This window comes from Astyanax mexicanus, chromosome 10, assembly GCF_023375975.1.
Source record: "Astyanax mexicanus isolate ESR-SI-001 chromosome 10, AstMex3_surface, whole genome shotgun sequence".
Lineage (NCBI taxonomy): Eukaryota > Metazoa > Chordata > Actinopteri > Characiformes > Acestrorhamphidae > Astyanax > Astyanax mexicanus.
The window spans coordinates 51,710,593-51,733,776 of record NC_064417.1 but is presented as its reverse complement, the minus strand read 5'-3'; the positions used below and the strand labels follow the sequence as shown (position 1 = coordinate 51,733,776).

Below are 23,184 nucleotides of genomic sequence, written 5' to 3'. Positions count from 1 at the left end.
GCCGCCTGATTCCAGGAGCTCAAACTCATTTACAATATAAATCAAACACCAGACGACCCGGGGGAGGTGGGAGGGGGGGTGCTTAGAGAGTCACAAAGCTCTGTGGCCAATCAGGCGTCTAGATCTACTGGAGCTTCATCATGAAACCACCAACAGCCAATCAAACACACATCTACATTACAATAACTCTGAATCCTCAATACCTAAACTATAAATAGATACAGGATAGAGCAGGTCTGTCACGATTAGTACAGTATCGATATATCAGTCAATACGTAGATATGACCTCAATAAAATTTTGCTGTCCTTTAATGTAAAGGATCTGATACTATAATGACATTTTTTGCTTGAAAAAGAACCAAACAAAATGTTAATTTAGCCAAATTTAGCTGAACCCCAAACACTGAACATAATTTTCATTAATAGCCTTAATATATTTGTTCTGTTTACAAAGATACAAATCTAAAACAATATAAAATAGCTTACATTGTTATACAGCTCTGGAGAAAAAGAGAGCACTTAAACACGATGAGCTCTTTGATTTTACCAAATTAAAAACCTCTGGAATATAATCAAGAGGAAGATGGATGATCACAAGCCATCAAACCACCAAACTGAACTGCTTGAATTTTTACACCAGGAGTAAAGCAGCATTAAGTTGTCCAAAAGCAGTGTGTAAGACTGGTGGAGGAGAACATGATGCCAAGATGCATGAAAAAAAACTGATTAAAAATCAGGGTTATTCCACCAAATATTGATTTCTGAACTCTTAAAACTTTATGAATATGAACTTGTTTTCTTTGCATTATTTGAGGTATGAAAGCTCTGCATCTTTTTTGTTATTTTAGACATTTCTCATTTTCTACAAAAAAAAGAAAAATGCTCTAAATGGCAATATAAGAAACTCTTAATTTTTAAGTGGTCTCTTTTTTTTTTTCCAGAGCTGTATATTTGACTGAATAGCAACTATATAGAATTTTCTACTGCTTAAATGCTCTTAAAATGACAGTAATATTGTTTACTGCAGTACAGTTCCCTTTAGAACAATATATTGTGTAAAAGAGCAGTTTATGGTGACTGGCTCAGGGTAGGGAGATAACAGGATAAAAAAAGTAGATTTGAAACTGAAACAGGATACAGCGCAACACCCTGTCACACATTTAACACAGAGTGTGCTCACGTACATGCACTTCACTAGTGTTCACAAGCCTGAAAAATACACGACTGCTGACTGGTGTGGAGCCAATATCAGTTTGGATGGTATATTGTTCAGGAAATGCAATAAACAATGTTATTGTTAAGTTTATAACCATTTTAAACGGTCTAATACAATGATAATACTCTTTATTACTCTTCTTAATTAGCAACTCTCTTCTTTACATATATTTAAATGTTATTCTTCCCTTTTTTCCAGTTTTAAATTAAATTTCAAAAATGTATATTAGCTGCTTCTCTGGTTTGTAATTGTGGTTTGTTTTCCTGACAGTGTATTTTCTCATATTTCATACAAGCACATAAAAACAAAAGCTTTTGCTACTCTTTACAATGTTTGGTATTGGTGTTTGTATGTATGGTTGTATATATGGCTGTATGTATGTATCTATCTGTGTATGTCTGTATGTATGTATCTATCTATGTACGTTTGTACATAGGTGTGTGTAGGTATGTATGTATGTATGAATGTATGTATTTATGAATCTATCTCTCTATATATGTATGTATGTATGTATCTATCTATCTAATATATCTGTCTGTCTGTCTGTCTATCTATCTGTCAGTCTGACAGATATGTATGTCTGTCTGTATGTATGTATGTCTGTATGTATGTATCTGTCTATGTACGTTCGTACATACATGTGTATGTATGTATGTATGTATGTATGTATGTATCTATCAATCTATGTATCTATCTTAATAGCTGCTCTGGATAAGGGATAATATGCTAAAAGCCTTAATTGGAAATGTGTAAAAGAAATATAACTACAATATATAACTAAACAAAACAGTTTTTAAGGATAATGTACTCTCCATTGTTTACTAAGCAATAATACGCAATACTGAGATCAGTAAAAATTCTGAAGGTCACATCCATACGCATATATCTCTCAATATACCGATAATTACAGTAATTACAGTGATTTTGGTAATAATTAACGTGACAGGCCTCAGTAACGATGTTGTCTCGGGTCATGAGAAGTTTGTCATATGAAAGATTGAACGCTGAGACCGTGGTGACCCAACTCACCACAGCCGCTCGTCCACGGGACACAAGAGGAACACGTTAGTGCGAAAGAGGAAGCCCTGCTTCACCTTCATCACAAACACCAAATCCAACCAACCGCCCAGATCAGCGCAGTGAAAGGGATCTTCTGTTTATGGAGCTAAAAAGCCAGATATTACAGATAGAGATAAAAATGCTGATGTTTACCTTTGCATCTCATTGAGAACCGGCCAGACCTCAGAGAGAGGAACAGGATGAGCAGCATTCAGAACGGCTTCCAGAGAAGCGATGAGCTCGATAAGCCAACATAGCCAACATTAACGACAATCAGCCGGGAGAACAACCGCGAGAACCGGCCTGTATCTGAGCAAAGGTCACAAACACTGCTCACAGCTTCTGTCTGATGGAGAAAATTCTGCTCATTGCTATCTTACACCCTGCAATAAACCGTCTATTTTCAAAACTTTCACCTGTATCGTTTAAATAGCAACAGTTCTTCTAAATATATCTACACTGATGGCTGTGGTGTATTGCTATCTTGGCAACACAAAACACAGGTGTGCCACTGATTGAATACAACCTAGACAGATGTCAACAGTCAGACGTTCATTGCTATCTTGGCAACACAAGGAGAGTGAAGACTAGCACATGCCTCCTCCGACACATGTGAAGTCAGACTACGCTTCTTTTTGAACTTATATTGCCGAGTAGCATCACAGCGAAATGCTTTGTTATGCTATTCTATTACTATTATATCAGTGGCATTTATTAGTCTCAAAATGACAACAATATCATTTAACACACCAATTTCTGGGATGATATATCATCCACCAAAAAAATCTGATCAATTGATCTGATAGGCCTAGCAATACTGTAAGCAAGACAAAACAGTATACTGAAATTCTTTTAATCAAATACAGCTCTGGAAAAAAACGAGAGCGCTTAAAATAATACGTATCTTTGATTTTACCAAATTGAAAACCTCTGGAATATAATCAAGAGGAAGATGGATGATCACAAGCCATCAAACCACCAAACTGAACTGCTTGATTTTTTGCACCAGGAGTAAAGCAGCATAAAGTTATCCAAAAGCAGTGTGTAAGACTGGTGGAGGAGAACATGATGCCAAGATGCAAGAAAACTGTGATTAAAAATCACCAGGGTTATTCCACCAAATATTGATTTCTGAACTCTTAAAACTCTTAAAACTAGTTTCTTAATTTCTTCCAGAGCTGTATAAGTAAAACTGTCATAGTATAAGAACATATGCAAATATGAATCAATATGAAGACTCAATCAGAACAGTGGGATTTAGCAATGCATAAACTAAACAAAACTAAATAAACCACTTCTGACACCAATCTATGTTATGTAAACTAAAATAATAAAAAAATCGATACTGTGCTTTTAAAAATTTATACAATGTTGCAAAACAAAATATTGCAATACTTTAATATATTGATATACACACTTCATTTTTCTATGATAAATGTTAACCTGCATAGGCCAGCACTATATAACCGTTACTGAAACATCCTCTATCACAATATATAAATAAAAATGTAGTTATTGTCCGGCTCAATTCCTCACAGAAACCTGCTGTATTGTATTTGTCACATGGGCTTGGTCAATAGGCTTGCAAAACATGATTCCCTGCCTTGCTCTAGCGACCCATATAAGGTAACAAGTCATGACATGTGACTTTGTAAAAAGAAATATGTATTGCTTTTGACAAAAGGAGCAAAACTACAAATGCTACATTGAAGAAATTCATATAAATATATATGTGTGCACATATATTTTGCGCTTTTCACTCATTCTAAACTTTAAGTTTAGTTTCATTAAAAGGTCATTAAGATGTATCTGCACTGATATTACTCAACTATTAAACTGTATAATGTATAGCTACATTTTGTTTTAAATCAAGTTTGTTACGTTAATATACGTATATATTTACATATATGACAATATATAACAAAATTTGTCTTAACTATCGTAATCAACACACCGGCTAGCCAAAAGTATCACAGCACACTCCAATCACTTACTTATTGTTAATATTATTGTTATAAACATGTATTAAGTGTGTAATTACTATGTAATAAGTCTTGTAATAAGCTTTAAGAGTGAAAAGAGGTCAAATATATAAAATAAAGCACCCAGTTTCATCACTAACCTCAGCACAGCAGCTCTTTCTCTCACGCTCCATGACTCGTAGAAGATCCGCAGAAGATTTCAAACGAGAATTACAACAAAAAAACTAGTGAAAAATGTAAAAACCCGAAGAACAGCAGGAAAAAAGATAAATAAAAGAAGAAAAAAGATATCCAAGGGTGTGTCTAGAGTGCCGGAACAGGCCCGCTGAAGCTGCCGGACGCCAGGCTGCCCTCCACCGCTCCTCTTCGCACCAACAGCAGATAAAGTTCACGTGAAAAAAAGTGTAAAAGTGGAGGAGGCCGCGCGATTTCTCTTTTTTTCCTCTCGTTTTTCTTCAGTAAGAAGAAGAAAAAGAAGAAGAAGAAGAAGTGCAGCAGCGACTCCCTCGCTCTCACTCTGACTCACCAACCCGAGCAGCCACTGCGCCGCAAACAGAGCTCCCTACCTGGCCAATCGGCTGCGAGGGCGGGCCCTGAATGCAAACCCCTTCAGGTGAGCTTGGGCCGCGGCTGTGATTGGCCGGGAGCTGCGGTGGGGGAGGGGAGAGCCGGGCTGGCCCTGCAGCGATGGGGAAAGGTGAAAGACTTGTTTTTTTCTGTTGGGGAGGAGGTGTGAGGAGTGAGGAGTGAGCAGGAGTGATCAGCAGGAGTTCAGAGTGTAGATCAGGTGTAGAGATTAGGCCTGTACCGATTATTACATCAGCGATATATCGTACAATACTGTGTATCGTTGCTTTCCAAAGAAAAACAGAGCAACTAAAAACAAGAAGCTTTTTTAACGGAAGTCAATGTAAAAATAGTTTATTTCAGGTCATTTTGGAGAACCTCTATGGGTTCATTCATTGTGAAAATTGGACAAAAATTGAGTAAAGAACAGTTTATTTGTTCAAATTACCTTTTTTATGAGATACCTTTTTTTCATTGGACAGAAACAAGATGGACATAACCTAGAGTTGGGCAATATAGCTCTTTAAAAAAATGAATAGACCACTTCAGTTTCTGAATCAGTTTCTTTGATTTGGCTATTTATACGTATATGTTTAAACAAAATGAACATTGTTGTTTTATTCTATAAATATTCCAAATATATATAGTTATATTTATCACTGTATTGTCATTTAGAGCATTTATTTGCAGGAAATGAGAAAGGGCTGAAATAACAAAAAAAAAAAAAGATGCAGAGCTTTCAGACCTCAAATAATGCAAAGAAAACAACAAGTTCATATTCATAAAGTTTTAAGAGTTCAGAAATCAATATTTGGTGGAATAACCCTGGTTGGTTTTTAATCACAGTTTTTTTTCATGCATCTTGGCATTATGTTCTCCTTCACCAGTCTTACACACTGCTTTTGGATAACTTTATGCTGCTTTACTCCTGGTGCAAAAATTCAAGCAGTTCAGCTTGATCTTCAGTTAGAGTGCCATTACAGTGCAATACTGGCACTCCTAGAATGTCTCTCAGCTATGAACTATAACGCTATGAAGGTAACTCTGATTTAGATACTCAAGTTCCTTTCCTGGAACGGTCCTGATGAGTGCCAGTTTCATCATCATAATGTTTTTGATGCATGTGAGGATACTTTCAAAGTTCTTAAAATGTTTCGCATCACATCTTTACATAGTTTAGTAGTTCTTGCCATATTATGGATTAGAATATTACTTAAATAGCAATAATTAAGTAATTAAGCTGACTTAATTATTATAAAATAGATATTATATTAAATATAAGCATATAGACCACAAAACCTAAATTCTCAAAGCCCAAGACATGCCCATAGCTCTTGTAATTATGAAACTATATGTACTTATTCAGTAATTCTGAAAGTAAGGAACTGAACTCTGCACCCACACGCACAATCTCACAGTTCCAGAACCAGTTCTATTTCAGAAAAATCTGTTAACCCCATGACATCATCACTTCACAACCATGACCTCATCCAGCAGAGTAACCAGAACAGGTACACAGAAAATGTGCTCACAGTGTTAATTTAACACTGGTGAATTTGATGGGTGTAGCTAGAGGTTATAAGACTGGAGAGCAAACCCTCCCTGTAGAAAGCAGACCAATATATCTTACAATACAGGTGTTATAATTCTATATACTGTGATAAACTGCAATAAACTGCTGTAAGCAAGGCAATATAATGAGTTGTTTTTTTTATCTTATTTTAGATTTTAGGGAATGTTAATGACAGCATGAAACCACCAGCATTTATCTTTCTTTTTGCTTTTTTTATTGTTTATTTATTGATCTGATTATTTTTTTATTCCGTAACAAATAAAATATACAGCTCTGGCAAAAATGAAGAGACCACTTCAGTTTCTGAATCACTTTCTCTGATTTTACTATTTATAGGTTTATGTTTGAGTAAAATGAACATTGTTGTTTTATTCTATAAACTACAGACAACATTTCTCCCAAATTCCAAATAAAATATTGTCATTTAGAGCATTTTTTTACAGAAAATGAGAAATGGCTGAAATAATAAAAAAGACCTCAAATAATCGGAAATCAATATTTGGTGGAATAACCCTGTTTTTTATCACAGTTTTCATGCATCTTGGCATCATGTTCTCCTCCACCAGTCTTACACACTGCTTTTGGATAACTTTATGCTGCTTTACTCCTGGTGCAAAAATTCAAGCAGTTCAGTTTGGTGGTTTGATGGTTTGTGATCATCCATCTTCCTCTTGATTATATTCCAGAGGTTTTCAATTTGGTAAAATCAAAGAAACTCATCATTTTAAGTGCTCTCTTAGTTTTCTACAGAGCTGTATATAGTAAAATATAGTGGAGGGATTAATTATTAGCTAAGATAATTTCTACACTGCTGATTAGTTCTGGTTGGTGTTGTTTCTTATAGGCACTGTACAGTATGAGGCTGAAACTCTTTGGTCAGAGTGCCATTACAGTGCAATACTGGCACTCCTAGAATATCTCTTAGTTGTGAACTGTGGTGAAATTAAAGTAACTCAAAGATCCATTCTGATTAAAATATGCAAGTTCCTTTCCTGGGTCTGTCCTGATGAGTGCCAGTTTCATCATCATAATGTTATTAATGGTTGTTGCACCAACTGCACCAACTGCTTGAGGATACTTTCAAAGTTCTTGAAAAGTTATTCCACATTGGCTGACCTTAATTTTTAGGGTGTTTTCACATGTGCAGTTGGTTTCTATGATCCGGATCAGTTGATGAGTTTATTATATGTTTTTTTGGAGAGCTTCTCCCTCTATTTGATTAGGTTTTGGCATAAAGCTAAATGCACCAAAATGCGCACCAACAAACACATCATCTCCTCTGATTAAGCAATAAAGTAAATATAGTAAGAAGATTCTGTGTTTCAGTGTGTACATCTGTGCAGTGTAAAGCTGGTTTAACACAGAACATAAAAAATGTGCTGCTTCGCTTTTTAAAAACACAGTGTTTTCAATGGGATGTGCAGCACAGATGTACACATATAGAGAACGGAGTTGCAGGGCTGTGAGCAGTGAATGCAGCACATGCCATGCACGTAAACAGCATGGAGCAGCTGAGTTTATTCATAGCTGTGGTAAGTAGTGTTACTTGGATAATATATCAGATTAAATTGTGCCTTTTCAACAATTTAGCTCACATAAAAGGAGTATATTTGATAGCATTTTTCTTTTTACTTAGTTGAGTAGTTTTTGCCATAATCTGGATTATTAGAACATTACTCAAATATTCACTATTCACTGTATACCTGTAACTCTACCTCTTCACTACTTTACTTTAACTGATGCTCTCAAACTAACATTAAGAGACAAGAAATTCAAGTAATAATACTTCAAATAAAATAAACTCTTGTCTCTTGAGACGACTGAGAAAATGGCAGAAGATGTGCAAAGCTCAACTAAGCAAGAGGTGCTAGTTTGAAAAATGTAAATTATAAAACATATTCTGATTTGTTTAACACATTTTTGTGTACTAAATATGCAACAAAATATGTTTTAAATAATGAAAAAACACTGAATTTACTCTACTATATAAACCAGCGTTAAGAGTTTAGGAATCACGACAGTAGAGAACTGATCGTTTTATTTAATTTAATTTTATTTATTTATTTATTTATTTATTCAACAGGGAAAATCAATGTAAATGCGCCAGAGTTAGCTAAAAAGCTCATCATCTGTAGCCCCTTGGCAGGTTGTTCTAAGTGACTATAATATAAATAAGTGTATTATATTTTCAGCAGACTACTCTACTCAAAGCTCAAAGTAAAAGAGAGTGTGTTTAAACACACACTGAGGAGCAGTAGAAGAGAAGAGATGAGCCGCACCTGCGACAGGTAGGACACTCAGTGGTGATATATCAAAGTCTAACTGGTGACGCGTGAGCTCTGAGTTTCACGCTTATGTTTCCCTCGTGATGTTCACACCTGCAGCCAATCAGCTGAAGAGGCCCGGAGAGAGCACTGCCGCCAGTCTGATCTCCAGGCTGACGCCTGAGTTTCTGTTTAGAAACGTACTCTAGCTGTTCATATCGTTCATATTTGCTCATTTGCATGTTGTGGTGCGCGTGCATGCATGCTCAGGGAGTGTGAGTGTGTGTGCGTGTGTGTGTGCGCGCATCACTTGCTTGTCAGTCATCTTTATCTGTGAAAACCCAGCTGACAAACAGGATGTGAGGGGTCTGCGGCGAAGCTTCAGTAAGAAGAACTGAGACGTGTTTGAGGCGAGATACTGCGCCGAGTTTAAACAGCATAGATATGAAATTTATATACTGTATATAACTCTTTCTGTGCATTTCAGATCAACTATAATAGTACTTTTTGAGAATAGAGTGTTTGTCACGCTGACCAGACACACCATAGACACTTGCACATACACAAAGGGGATAGGCAGGGTCAAAATATAGGGTCGAAATATAAACAGCATATCAGAGCGTAGTCAGACAAAAAGGGTCATACGTGGTAAATAATCCAGCAAAGAAAGGGCTAAACAAATAAAAACAAGTCGGTACTAAACAAAGGAAACACGTTGTGAAATATTTGATTCAATACTCAGCGAGAAACAGAGCAAAATGAGGGGGTAACTGGGGGAGCGGGAACACCGTAGCGCCACATGATCAGCAGTGTCAGGGAAGTCTGGTGTGAGTGCATGCTGGGAAGTGGAGTCTTTGCTGAGTAGTTAAGAGTCCAGAGCTCACAATACAGGTGTTACAATTCAATAAACATATATATATATACGTGTATATTTATATATATATGTTCTTATATATGAAAGAAAATGCCTTGTAAACAAGGCGATGAACTGAATTCTAATCTTATTTTAGAAAATGTGAAAGACAGCATACAATAATCTTATATATTGTATATCTTTTATTAAGTCTTTTTCAATTACAGTCTCAAAGACCACTAAAAACGATATGATGATTAAACTGGCACTCATCAGGAAGGGAAGAGCAAGAGTTTCCTCTGTTGTACAGGATAAATTGAGTGATAGACACTGGCAGATACAAGATAAATCACACAGTTTATTAACAAAGGGGACATGCAGGGTCAAAATCAATATGGCAGCAAATATAAACAATGTACCAGAGCGTAGTCAGGCAAAAAGGGTCATGCTTGGTAAATAATCCACCAAAGCAAGTGCTAATCAATTAAAAACAAGTCGGTAACAAAAGGGAATAAACGAAGGAAACACAGAGCAAAATGTAGGGTATTTATACTAGAAACGACAGGTGGAACCAAGTAGTAACTGGGGGAGCAGGAACACCGTAGCACCACATGATCAGCACTGTCAGGGAAGTCTGGTGTGAGTGCATGCTGGGAAGAGGAGTCTTTGCTGAGTAGTTAAGTCTAGAGCAGAACAGACAGAGTGACAGAATCAGGACTGACACTAGAAATATGTTACATCTCTCTTTCTCTATGTCCTCCTAGGACCTGGCGTCCACATGTGTGGACATCACATTCTGGGTTGTCTAGATCACAACACTAAATTGTGCTCTATTAGGGCCTGCTGTCCTCATATGTGGACATATTTTTTCTCAAAAATTATATCATGTAAAAAGATCATTCTTTGTTTTTACACTAATCAGGTGTCAATTAGCCCAAATAGCAAAGATAAATAAAAAAATTAATGACATGCAATAGTTTGGGTCTTAGGAGTATATATAAATATCCTCCTAAGACCCAAACTATTGCATGTCAACAATTTTTTTATATATAAATATATATATATATATATATATATATATATATATATTTACAATACAATTAATATGGTAAAAACAAGGCATTAAACTGAATTCTTATCTTATTTTAGGAAATGTAAAAGACAGCATGAAATAATCTCATATATCTTATATATTTTATTAAGTCTTTATTCAATTACAGTCTCAAAGACCACCAAAAACGATATGATGATGGAACTGGCACTCATCAGGACCGCCCCAGGAAAGGAAGAGCAAGAGTTTCCTTTGTTGTACAGGATAAGTTCATCAGAGTTACCAGCCTCAGAAACCACAGAAAGTTAACAGCTCCCCCCAGATAAGAGCATCTAAATACTTCTTCACAGAGTATTTGGTTTATATAACACTTTTAAGTTTCTTTGTCTGGATAACTTCAGTATTAATTCACAGTTTTAACTGCCTCTGTATATATATATATACATATATATATATATGTGTGTGTGTAGTGTATGTATATGTACTGGTGCATAATTATTGGAATTACTGTCAATCCAAATAAAATGTGACTCGGAAATAGTAGCATAAATCTGAATATAATAAAATGTAAAAAGACAAAAGCACACAGCAGGGATGAGTCACTGAGCTGCAGTTCAGCTGTAAATCTGCAGAATACTGCGGTGCTCCACCGCAGGCTTACTGATGATTACCTGCTTTAATAGAGGCAACTTAGACAGCACAATTAACAGTAATTGTGTAGTTAAAGACCATCAAACAGATTAGGCAGCCTGCAATCTGGCGGCTGTGTTTTGTGTTTTTAAACACCGCAGAAAGACAATGAAAGAGTCACCAGGCTGGATTATAATCATTAGGCATTGCATAGATAATGCAGTGTGCAGTCTAAAACACGTTTACAGGTGAAAACCTGCCTCAGAGTGGGAGAAAATTCCCACCTTCTCCAAGACCTGGGTGCGCCTTCACTGCGGGTTCAATGCATTTGTTGTGAAAGCTGCTATCAAGCAGCCAATCCGGAAATGTATGTGGATATTTCAACTTATTGCATTGTTTTCCATTGCATCCTATTTAATAAAAAAAACTTAATACTTAATACCAGAGACTGTAAAAAAGATGGACACCATGTCGCCGTTCCCATTCATTCAATGAAAATGAAGCCAAAATCTTCCGTCATGTTGGCGATCCTGAAACCCGAGTCTGTAGAGCGCAGTAGAGACCAGAGGAGGGAGAAAGACTGTGGAGAGACAGCCTACTCATTTAAATAACCCCGCCCCTGAGGGCTGCCTCGAGGTCACAGGCTGCAGAGCGGAGCGGAGCGGAGCTGACGGTCTGTTATTGGTCCCGCCCATAACCAGCCCTTTTACATTAACCACACCTTTATTTTAAATAGAGCTGAATAACGTTTTAAAAAACGAATTCTGTAGGGATATAAAAAATGTACAATATAAGCAGAGGTTACACTAGCTGCTGCATTTAAATAAAGGAGGTAGAATTACAGCATATTAGAAAAAAACGTGATTGCAAGTTGTCTGTTTTGCCATTGAAACCTATGGGGATGGGTGGAGTTACACAGCTTTCTGAAACCGAACAGCAGGGGGCGCCCGACCTGTGGTGGCTTCACTTTTGAGAGACGATGCTCTGTCCAGCTATATACAATCTATGCTTAATACAACCTTATTGTAATAGGGGTGTAGTGTAATAAACGTTAAATAAATGCATTGGAGGAGCTTTACAGTAAAAACATTCTGCACGCCAAAACACTGTTCCTCGTCGCTCAAGAATTTTATCCAATATGCCAGCTAAAACCTTTATAAATAAAACTACACACAGAAAAGTGGCATGAAGAATTTCAACATTGATTCACGTTTTTTAAAAATGTTCTTGTGTGTGAAAACAAAACAGACATAATGAGCTCATGGGTTTTCCAATCAGTGAATTCCTTTTCCACTGACAGCAACAGTTCTTTAAAAAAAATGGCAGAATGTATAGGAAGCTTTCTCTTTAGCTCTGAAAGAAAAAACCTTGTTTAACTTTTTTAAATGTGGACACAGTATTTGGATTATTTAGGCATGAGCCTGCAGATTAATCTCTGGGCATGTAAAAAGAGTTGTATGATTTTATTGTTATGACAATGTGAGGTTTTGTGATAAACACATTAAAAGCGTAAGAGAAAGACAGAGTGAGGTAGAGAGAGTTAGAGAGAAGTTAGAATAGAGATAGAACTGATTAAAAATTACATAGTTACTTTTATTTATTTGATGTAAAAAAGTACAAATCATAAATAAAATAATTATTAAATTAAATAATTTGGACCTTTCAGGCAGTATTTGCTCAGACAGCCCCATAAAACATTTTCAAGAGCAAGTGGTATAGGTTTCTATGACCCATTGTTTTTTGTTTACTGTTAAAAAGTAAAAAAGTTATGGTCATATATGTGACTATAACCCGTATTTTTATAGTTTTACAGTTCATTATTATTTTTTAACTTGCCATTGCTATGCTTTAATTGCTATTTACATGTTTAAGCAGGTTGTTTAATGTTCCTAATAAAAACTTTAGGAATTATCATAAAAAACATGAAATCATACAAAAAAAAAAAAAATCATACGGTACATGCACAGTGCTGTAAAGAAGCACATATTGATGGGTAGCATAACTCGACATAACACAGGTTCCCCCGAGCCCAGCTGATTCACACAGCCTTTCTCCTGCTAACTATAATATACACTGCTGGGAAAAGTTTAGCTGCGCTGCCATGGAGAACAAACTAATTTTTTTTTTTTTTTATTCAAACAATTTTTTTCCCAGCATTTCATTTTTTACTCAGTTACGCGGAGTTTTCCAATGTAGCGCAGTGAATTACTTGTGTCAAAATGAACTTGAGTAAAGGTAAAATTACCTATTTTAAAAATTACTCATAAAATCTACTCAATTACAGTAATGTGAGTACATTAGTTACACTAGTTACTTTCCACCTCTGCTCTTCAGGTGGTGATATTGGATTATGAACTCGAGGTTGGTGAAGCTCCTCTGACGTTTTGAGTTTGAAATTGGACTTGTGAGGTGAAATTTCCACTTCAGGACTTAAATAGACTTGCTTTTATATTACCCTATATTACCTATGTGGATCTGGTGGGGAGGGGCTGCACACCACAGGTTGAAAAACACAGTTTTAGGGCGTTTTCACACTTGTCCTGAATAAATGAGTTCACACCCAGGACTCATTCTGGACTGGTTTTGGGGGGGGGGGAGCTCATTATCTCTGGTTTGCCCAGAGATCAATCTGCAGACTTATGCCTAAATAATCCAAATACTGTGTCCAGTTAATACAATATAAAATCCTTTATAGATTCCATTACATGTTTGAAAGACTGCATCAAATGGGATTTAGCCACAGTAACACATGCACACTAAGAAAAATAAGTGTAAGTACCTTATATTTAGGTAAAAAGGAACCTTTCAGTGAAAGTCCGTTTTTGTGCCCATGTTTTTTGTACCCGTAAAGATTATAAAGATTGTAAAAAATATCATCAACTGAATATGAGTCAAGAACTTGATGATTCAAAATTGTCTGGCTTTCAAATTTAAAAATGTTTAATTAAATATATATATTGTTTATTAGTACAGTGATACAGAATACTGAATGTACCTTTTGGCTGCAGGTTAAATGGTACAAATCTGTACTTATAGCTGTTAGGAATGACTTCAGTAGTTCAGAGGAAACATCTGACCCTGTAAAGACCAATATTGTACCTTTGAGGGTACAATTATGAAGAGTGTACCTCTGAGTACAAAAAAGTACTCATATCGTACCTCTGTTTTATAGAGTGTGCCCATACTCCCAGCATTAATAGATAACTATTTTCATGCCTTTTGTCTCTGTCCGCAAATTCATGTTTTCTAGTCGGAGGTCACGGGAAGGTTATCTGAGATCCTGGGTCAGGTCATCCCTGTATGTCCCATTATAGCACTACTTAAAAAAAAAAAAAACAGAACTCAAATTTCTATAAAACACTGACTTAACTTGTTTACAGATCATTGTAACCTGGAGAGAATGACTGCAAATTTAACAAACAGTACAAAACTATTTGATGAAACTTGCTCGTACTTTCTATAATATGATATGTACATTAAGAGATAGATCCATCTTTTCCCACATCATACTAAATTTGGAATTACTTTGTAGTCTTTGCCATGTGTTATATAACTAGGCATTTTGCTTATTACAGCGTGTGAATTGTATATATTGTAATATATATATTTTGTAGTGTTGGTCTTTGTTTGTCTATGTCTTTTTATGTCTATGTGCATCTTATCTATATCTGATAACCTTAAATTAATGTAATTCTCCATATGTAGCTTTAGTTTTGTGAATATTGGTGGTGGGAGGGAAGTAATGGAGACCTACAGTAGATGGATCTTTTTTGTTGCTATAAATGGAAAGATGATAATAAGATGTGTACATAAATGTGTACAAAATGTGTACATAAAAAAGTTATGGTCCCTATAAGTGGGGTGGTCGTGAGGCCTATGGATAGTGGCCCGGGAAAAATACAAATTAGGAAAAATAAAAAAAGCTGAAGAGATAGCTTCCTATATATTCTGCCATTTTTAAACTACTGTTGCTCTCAGCAGAAGAGGAATCCACTGACTGAACCCTGACGTCTTAAAAGAATTAAGATTAAACTTAGTGAACTTTGTCTGTGTGTGTAAGAACATGTGGCGAGAGCTGGGACCGGCCTGGATCATGTGCTGCTGCTGCTGCTGCTGCTGCTGCTGACTCACTGCAAAGACACACCTTTCCTTTACAGACTAAAAATAAACCAGACTCGCTCTCAGTTATTACAGCCAGAGTCCAACCTCAACACAACCCCTCCACAGAAACGTCCAGCTTACAGCACCAATAAAGCTTTTACAGCTGGCAGAGTGCCCACATCCGGACCAAATTTACCCCAAACAGCCCCAAACCGACATATATCAAAAAATCATAACTGTGGGCTGAACTGAAGTTTCTTTTTCTTAAACCCAAACTGCTGATTCTCCTCTTTAAATTCCTCTTCAGCAGGTTGGGATGTGCTGGCACAGACTCAAAACATACATAACCCAGCGTTTATGGTTCAACGTAAAGCTGTGTTTAAGGTAACTGTATCATTACCCAGGAACTCAAACGTCTGCAGATATTTGTTATTACGACATTGAGGGAAAGTGAGTAAGAAACAGGTCTAGAAGAAGGCAGAAGCTTAAGAAAGCTCATTAGCCAGGATTGCATTCAAATGCATTGCAAATGTTATGCGCAATTACGTTCCTTTCACTATAATAATATGAAAAAAATATATATACAGCTATATATGTTTCTTTAGTATAGTGAATTATAGGGGAATATAGATGGTATAGGTCAATATAGAGAGTATAGGGTAGAATCGAGTAGGATAAGGTCATAGAGAGTAGTATAGGGAGTATATGGTATTATAGGGTAATATAGGGACTATAGGGTCTATAGGGCAGAATTGTGCTGTGTAGCTTAGTATAGGGACTATACGGTACTATAAAGGTGGAGAGCACAGTATAGGGTAGTATAAAGACAATCTTGTAGCATAGGGGTATATAGCATAATGTAGGGTAATATCCTTTAGGGTAGTATAGTGACAATAAGGAATATAGGAAAGTACAGTGTAGAATTAGGTTATATAGGGTAGCATAAACCAGTACATAAAGGGTAGTCTATAGAACTATAGGGAGTACAGGGTAGAAAAGTAACAATAGAGTATATGATAGTTCAATGTAGTTTAGGCTAGTATAGAGGAGCATGAGTAATATAGGGAAGTATATGCTACTATAATGAGCATTGGCTGGTATAAGGTAGTATAGTTAGTATAGGGTAGTATAGGGGCATATAGGGTGGTATAGTAACAATAAGAAATATAAAAAGTACAGTGCAGTATAAGGTTAAATAGGGTAGTACAAACCATTATAGGGTAATATAGGGTAGTATATAGTAGTATAGCGTAGCATAGTGACAATAAAGTATAGAATAGTATAGTGTAGTCTAGGCTAACATAGAAGAGCATAGGTAATATAGAGAAGTATAGAGTAGTATAGAGAAATATAGGATGTATAGGCTGGTATAATGTAGTATAGGGAGTATAGGGTAGCATAGTGGCAATAAAGTATAGAATAGTATAGTAAAGTCTAGGCTAGTATAAAAGAGCCTGAGTAATATAGGGAAGCATTGGCTGATACAAGGTAGTATAGTTAGTATAGGGTAGTATAGGGGCATGTAGGGTGGTATAGTGACAATATGGAATATAGGAAGGTACAGAGTAGGATAAGGTAATATAGGGTAGTATAAACTAGTATAGGGTAATATAGAGTAGTCTACAGCAGAATAGGGAGTATAGGGTTGCATAGTGACAAAAAAGCATAGAATAGTATAGTGTAGTCTAGGCTAGTATAGAAGAGCATAGGTGATATAGGGAAGTATAGGGTAATATAGGAAATGTAGGCTGTTATAAGGTAGTATAGATAGTATAGGGTAGTGTAGGGGCATATAGGGTGGTGAAGTAACAATAAGGAATATAGGAAAAAACAGTGTAGTATAAGGTTACATAGGGTAATATTAATCAGTATAGGGTTATATAGAGTAGTATATACTGGTATAGGGTGTGAAGGGTAGCATAGTGACAATAAAGCATAGAACAGTATAGTGTAGTCTAGGCTAGTATAGAAGAGCATAGGTATTATATGCTCTAGAAGAGCATAGGGAGTATAGTTAGTATAGGGTAGTATAGGGGCATATAGGGTTGTATAAGGAAGTTAAAGGGATAGTTCGGTATTTTTGACATGAGTCTGTATGGCATCATCATAACCAGTGTCGTGCATCCACACTGACTTACCCCCCACAGCGTCCTGTGAGCCGAGTTCTTGTCCAGTTTAGGTCAAAGCGAAAGTAGTCCGGCATGTTTGCTGGGGTCAGGAAAATAACTCCTTTTTCTTCCCAAAGCAGTACGTGTTCAAAAGAGTGATTTATTTACATCACAAAAAACTAACCCTGCAAAAGTCACGCCTCGTAAATCACTTGGGTCCTACTTTCTCTCATTTCGTATCAGTGCGCGTCATTCTGACAGCGAGCTGCACACGCGTCAACAAGCGAGAAGTAAACAAAGCGACCCAAACACGTAGGCTAGCTGTCAGGTTGCAGCGCTGCGCGCATTGATATGGAACGAGAGAAAGTAGGACCCAAGTGATTTACGAGGCGTGACTTTTGCAGGGTTAGTTTTTTGTGATGTAAATAAATCACTCTTTTGAACACGTACTGCTTTGGGAAGAAAAAGGAGTTATTTTCCTGACCCCAGCAAACATGCCGGACTACTTTCGCTTTGACCTAAACTGGACAAGAACTCGGCTCACAGGACGCTGTGGGGGGTAAGTCAGTGTGGATGCACGACACTGGTTATGATGATGCCATACACTGTAAAAAGTGTAGCCCTGCTCAAATTAAAAAAATTGATGTCCATTTGTTGCATCTAAACTATTTGACTTCACTCAATCTAAATAAAGTCAATTGTTACAACCTTATTATTTTATTTTGACATAAACCATATTACTTCACTCGACCCAATATTAATTATTCACCTTGATCCAAGTTAAATTCTTTACATTTCAGTTTCGGAACCAAACTAATACATTTAAATTGAACCGAACTTAAAAAAAAAAAACATGGCAGTATATTCAGAAGTTCCAGAAGTTACTGTGGCGTGGAAGAGGACGGATTACCAGCGAGATTCGTTTCAGTGCTCTCTTGCTCTTTTTATTTTGCTCTGAGGAGGACACTAAGAGCTGGATTTACGTGGGATTCCACTTTTGAAAGTAAAACTACCTACAGCTCCAACGCAGCTAACCCCACTCCCACACACAGAAAACACACAAAGGGTGAGGCACAAAACAACCACATAACTGATTACTACATGAATAATACTAGAACAGTGATAATAAAACATGACATGAAACTCTGGGATAAACAGTAACATAAACACGCAGAAAAACACCCACTTCCCCCAACAGGGTGAGCTCCCATAATTCCTTGCGCCCCCCCTCCAGTCCCGACGCCACAATACCATAAGCATGCATTGCTATCTCGCGAGCGCGTTCAGGCACTTTCTCCCTCTCTCATTCTCTCTCTCGCGAGCGCGTTCAGGCACTTTCTCCCTCTCTCCCTCAGTGCTCTGAAGCACTTCTCTACAACTTCTCCCGTGCTCCACAGTGCGCATGCGCACTTCATGTTTGATTCAAATTAAAAATATTACATCCTTATCTCTTTTCTTCGAGCATGATTTCAGTGGAACCAAAACATTTGGTTTATTTCCTTCAGAATTGTAATTAATTTAGTCTGAATCAAAATTGACACATCAAAATTCAAAAAGGTTGAGTTTCACAATAAAGTCAATAATTGTACTATGTGTTCAATCATATTTATTAGCTTGAATGAACAGCTCCATGCTTCACTTTTTACAGTGTACAGACTCATGTCAAAAATACCGAACTATCCCTTTAAGGGTAGTTCAGAAAAAAGCACTAGGAATAAAACCTTTGTAACTGTACTTTGTATTACTGGAAACATCCTCTTTCATCTGATATTTAAAAACTTCCTCTGTTCATCAAAAACTTTTCGCAATATTTTAGAGGATTTTCAAAGTTTTCAAAGCAAAAACTTTGTGACTGGAATCCCCCTATAGAGACATAACCCTGTGAGGAGCTGGGCGTGTTTATAAAGGTCTGAGGTCAGGTGATTATGGTTTTATGAGTCATTAGAAGCTCAGAACAGCCCCGGTTCTGTGGTTCTGTACCAGCATGGTGGACACCGTCTCTCTCTCTCGTGGGTCGCACTAAAGGACAGGAGTGAAAGGGCAGAGCACTACTTTAATTAAACCCTGGGAGATGGCAGAAGGTCAGCTGAAGCGATGATGACGTAAAACCAGGCAGACATGACAGTTAGAAGAAATTATGGAGCATTAGAGCTCAGGAGAGCAGGACAGGTGTGAAGACGATGTGGCTGAAGTCCCACAGTACGTCATTAATGTTTCACAGGACCGTTTCCTGAGGGACGATGTTCAGTGTTAACAGAGACTCGGTCAATTACTTCGTACAGTTGGCTTAACAACTTAACGACTTACTTAACAATGGTTTAGCTAATTACTAGGTTAGAAATTAAGGAAGAAGGTTTTAGCACACCATTCCTCAGCTGCAAGTGCTATATTTCAACTTTTTTACTTGGAAAATGTCTAAAAAAAGTGATTTTGAGTTTTGGTCAGATGAATTAAAATTATGCTGAGTGAATTTACCAGACAATACAAATCAATAAGTTTAAAGAACTTCAATGTTAAAACTTTAAAATGTTGTTTAAGCTATTTTAAAAGTGTTGTTTTTTCATCAGTGTTGGCTCGTAAAACAAGCATCCGTCTCATTGGCTCCTGGCACCATATATTTGCATATTGGGCAATGTGTTGTAGGCTGTAAGAGCAAGTTACCTCTATTCTTTATTGTGTGTTGGCCTGTTTGATACAGTGTTTACTCTGAATATATACAGCACTGAAAAAATAAGAGAGCACTTAAAAATGATGAGTTTCTTTGACTTTACCAAATTGAAAACCTCTTAAACATAATCAAGAGGAAGATGGATGATCACAAACCATCAAACCACCAAACTGAACTGCTTGAATTTTTGCACCAGGAGTAAAGCAGCATAAAGTTATCCAAAAGCAGTGTGTAAGACTGGTGGAGGAGAACATGATGCCAAGATGCATAAAAAAAACTGTGATTAAAAACCAGGGTTATTCCACCAAATATTGATTATTTCTGAACTCTTAAAACTTTATGAATATGAACTTGTTTTATTTGTATTATTTGAGGTCTGAAAGTTCTGCATCTTTTTTTTTTGTTATTTCAGCCATTTCTCATTTTCTGCAAATAAATGCTCTAAATGAGAATATTTTTATTTGTAATTTGGGAGAAATGTTGTCTGTAGTTTATAGAATAAAACAACAATGTTCATTTTACTCAAACATAAACCTATAAATAGCAAAATCAGAGAAACTGATTCCGAAAAAAGAGGTCTCATTTTTTTCCTGAGCTGTATTTATGATTAAATTCTTGTTTTTTAATTTATTTTGCTTTATCTCACCCCTGTAAAAGAGTCAGCGTGGGTTAAGAGTCAGGTGATAATGAGGTAAGCTCAGGTACAGCACAGGTATGCAGCCTGATTGTCGTCACAATAGCATGTGTAGGTGGTTTGATGGAAACTGTGGAAAGCTGCTGAGTCACTATGGCCTCTATGGTTCAGTAATGGTTCAGTAACAGTGATAAACGAACTGTGGCTTTAGACAGGTAAACACTGACACTCCCTCAAAACTCCAATACTCTAATACACTATATTAAACAGGTGATTTACAAATATATTCATTCATATCATATCTATACAAAGATAGCTTTAGAAAAATAATATATAAAGTAATATAGTTGCTTTTTAATACTTTTTAATAAAAAAAATTAATACATTTTATTTACACATGTAAATGACCACTTAGGCTTAGGGAAGGGTTAGGATTTACCTTTTTATTTATTTGAATTATTTTGTCTTTTTATTTATCTAATTTTATGTTTCACCTTTTAGCACTTTTATTTCATTTATTTTATTCATTTAATCGTTTTATTTGCTTTATTACTGCTTTTATTTTTGGCCTTTTACCTTTTTATTTCATTTATTTCTTCCTTTTTTTTTTTTCATTTTTAACGTATTATTATTTATGTTAGTTCCAACTTTTTACTTTTTTATAACTGTGGTTATTTTAGTCCTTTATTTCTTTATTTGTGTTTATATTTTATTATTTTATTTGTTGTTTTAGAGCTTTACATTTTAGGTATTTTAATAATTTACCCCCCCCCCCCTTCCATTAACTACACACATATTCATGTAGGCAATTCTTTTTAGCATATTGTACATGATGTAAAATCTTAAAAAAAAAATCAAACCAATTGTTCTTCACAATTCACTTTTAAAAGGAGAAATTAATGTTTTTGTAAAAATGTAATGACAAACATATGTATAAAAACTTTATGTCCTTTTATTATTTATATGTTACTTTGTTCTTATTTTATTATTACTGTTTTCCTAATAAACTAAGAAAATTTAATTTGATTTCATCCAAATTTCTATACGGTAAAAATTTAAAACTTTTAAATTAAAATTTTTTAGTTCAGATTAATAAATCAAGTTGTATATTGTGTATAAGTTCTACTGACATCCCTAAAATTTAGGACCAACTTAAAATAAAATAATTAGTTCATAAAGTCACATGGTTTACATTAATCAAATTCATGCAGTTAGCCAAACAATGTATCATGGGTCCTGTCCTGCACCTATCCTGCGCTATCTTAGTGGCGGAAAACACAGGTGCTTCACTTACTGAATAAAACCTAGACAACAGTCAATCGTCTGACGCCTATTGCAATTTGTGTTTTATACACAACCCTTTACATACATAACACTGTGTTCTACAAAGTGTGTGTGTGTGAGAGAGAGATAGTAAGAGGGCAGAGAGAGAATCAGGCCCTGCTGAATTATGAACCATTGCTGGTGTATAGGTGATCCAGTGTTCTGCTAAAACCTGCAGGATCTCAGGTTTCGCTCTCGGCCATTCCTTCACTCTGTCTCACAGGTGCACATGAGGAGCGTGTCGGGGGAAATAACTGTGTTTACATAAGAACTCTACTACTTAAAACTGAGTAGATAGATAGATAGATAGATAGATAGATAGATAGATAGATAGATAGATAGATAGATAGATAGATAGATAGATAGATAGATAGATAGATAGATAGATAGATAGATAGATAGATAGATGAGAAGATGACAGAGAAGCTACATGAAGTTTGGAGGTGTGTAGTGATTGATGAACTCTGAAGCTACATGAAGTTTGGAGGTGTGTAGTGATGATGAACTCTGAAGCTACATGAAGTTTGGAGATGTGTAGTGATGAACTCTGAAGCTACATGAAGTTTGGAGATGTGTAGTGATGAACTCTGAAGCTACATGAAGTTTGGAGGTGTGTAGTGATGTATAGTGACTCTGCAGAAAGTTGGTGATGTTACACCCTAGCCCATGTCTGTGTTATGTTTCTCCCTCATTTGTTCCCTAGTGCTCCTGCCCCTCTGTTTGCCTTTCATGTGTTCCCTGCCATGTGCTTGTGTTGTGTTTTTGTACCTGTTTCCGCCCTAGTCCCGCCCTAACCATTAGTGTTCTCACCTGTGTCTTGTTTGTAACCCTGCCCCCTCGTCATCCTAGCCCAGGTGTTTCTCACTCCCCTCCTGTATATAAGCCCCTCTGTTTGTACGTGCTGTGTCGAGTCTTTTGTGTTTTCTAGTCTGTGTATCCTAGTCAGTATTTCTACCGTGTATCCTGTTTATAGTGTTTAGCCTTAGTATCCTAGCCTTGTATCTTAGTGTTTGTATCCCAGTCTTTACCCCAGTCTTAGTCTTAGTTTATGTAATCTGTTTTCTTTTCTGTGTTTGTTTTGTTTATTTAATAAAAGATTATCTTTGCACTTACGTCCTCCTCCTCCATCACACCCCAACGTAACATAAGACTCGA

General features: G+C 36.3%; 1 protein-coding gene across 3 annotated transcripts in view; it reads right to left on the bottom strand.

Annotated features, from left to right (window-relative positions):
- elf1 (E74-like ETS transcription factor 1) overlaps positions 1–23,184 on the bottom strand; it is a 103,753-nt gene that overhangs the window by 67,413 nt on the left and 13,156 nt on the right. For 2 of the 3 annotated variants that reach the window (XR_007440908.1, XM_022683650.2), the window contains exon 1: positions 4,398–4,799. The exons of the other annotated variant lie outside the window; for it this stretch is intronic. The gene's annotated coding sequence lies outside the window, so the exon portion shown is untranslated. Of the gene's footprint in view, positions 1–4,397; positions 4,800–23,184 lie in introns of those variants that run through there. 3 annotated transcript variants of the gene reach the window in all.